Source organism: Calidris pugnax, unplaced genomic scaffold (assembly GCF_001431845.1).
Source record: "Calidris pugnax isolate Ruff unplaced genomic scaffold, ASM143184v1 scaffold335, whole genome shotgun sequence".
NCBI lineage: Eukaryota > Metazoa > Chordata > Aves > Charadriiformes > Scolopacidae > Calidris > Calidris pugnax.
The window spans coordinates 580,959-582,065 of record NW_015091148.1 but is presented as its reverse complement, the minus strand read 5'-3'; the positions used below and the strand labels follow the sequence as shown (position 1 = coordinate 582,065).

The 1,107-nt window shown below is 55.0% G+C and overlaps 1 protein-coding gene across 5 annotated transcripts in view; it reads right to left on the bottom strand.

Moving 5' to 3' along the window:
* PHOSPHO1 (phosphatase, orphan 1) overlaps positions 1 to 1,107 on the bottom strand; it is an 11,888-nt gene that overhangs the window by 4,990 nt on the left and 5,791 nt on the right. For 2 of the 5 annotated variants that reach the window (XM_014959026.1, XM_014959029.1), the window contains exon 2: positions 703 to 808. The exons of 2 other annotated variants lie outside the window; for them this stretch is intronic. The gene's annotated coding sequence lies outside the window, so the exon portion shown is untranslated. Of the gene's footprint in view, positions 1 to 702; positions 1,075 to 1,107 lie in introns of those variants that run through there. One more of the 5 variants, XM_014959028.1, reaches the window with a different exon arrangement.

The window sequence follows — 1,107 nt, the reverse complement described above, 5'->3', positions numbered from 1 at the left end:
CCCAAGAGCTGGAAAATACCACCAGTTTCTCTACCAGCCTCCCGGCTGCCCAGAGCCTCCCCCGGCCCCCGGGCTCCCAGCCAAGCCCCCCCCCATGGCTCTTTCCCCATCGTGGGGGAGAAGAGGAGCCACAGGATCCTGTTTTTTAAAGGATTTCTAAGGAAAATGATAATCCATAAAGTCAGTTTGGATAATTGCTGCCCCCATCTACCAGTAGGAGACTGGAGCATCCCTGCCAGGCTCCTGCAAGACCCAACGCTGCTATTAATTGTTATCAAAACCACCATCAAAATTGTTATCAAAATTGTTATTCAAAGGAGAAATTAAAATCGAAGCCAGCGTTCTTTAGTGAATAAAGGTGTGGGGTGGGACTTCTCACCGCCAGCCCCCGGGGGCCGTTGGGCAAATTCCATCCTTCCCCCACGCGCCGTTTTCCCCTTTACGGGAGAGAAAAGGGAGATCCCAGCGTTAGGAGCGACTTAATAAACCTGGGCTCGTCCTTTTGGGCTAAAAATTGAGCTTTAGGCTCTGGCGGCAGCCACCTCCAGCCCTGCACAGGAGGGGAGGGGAGGAAAAAAATAAGAAATAGACTTTGGAAATCTCCCAGCCCCTAAATTCTCCCCGTTAAATCCGGGCAGGAGGAACGAAATCCCCCGCAGGACCCGTGTCAGAGCTATTTTCTGCGCCGAGAAGATGACTCACCCGGCGGCCGCTGCCCGGGAGGGCGTCCGTCCACCTCCCGCAAAAAAGAGGGGCTCCCTCCGAAAGCAAAAGCCGGGCGGAAGCGCCTCCCAACATTATGCAAAGCCTGGATGGCGAAACAGAAAAATTAAAAAAAAAGGGAGATATTTGCCGATCGATCGGGTCAAACGGAAAGGCTTAAACAAACTGGATTTGGGGTGGGGGTCAAAATGCACCCAATAAGAGCGGGGAGGTGCCGGGCTCACCATGAGAATAATTTCTCAGGGTAGCGTACCCCCAAAATCTTGGGGTTTCCCCCCCCCCGGGTCAATCCCTGCAGCCACCCCTGGGATTTCTCTGCCCGAGGAGGCCCCGGGAGGAGAGGCTGGAGCCCGGGAACATTCGCCGCCCTCGGATCGGCCTCGG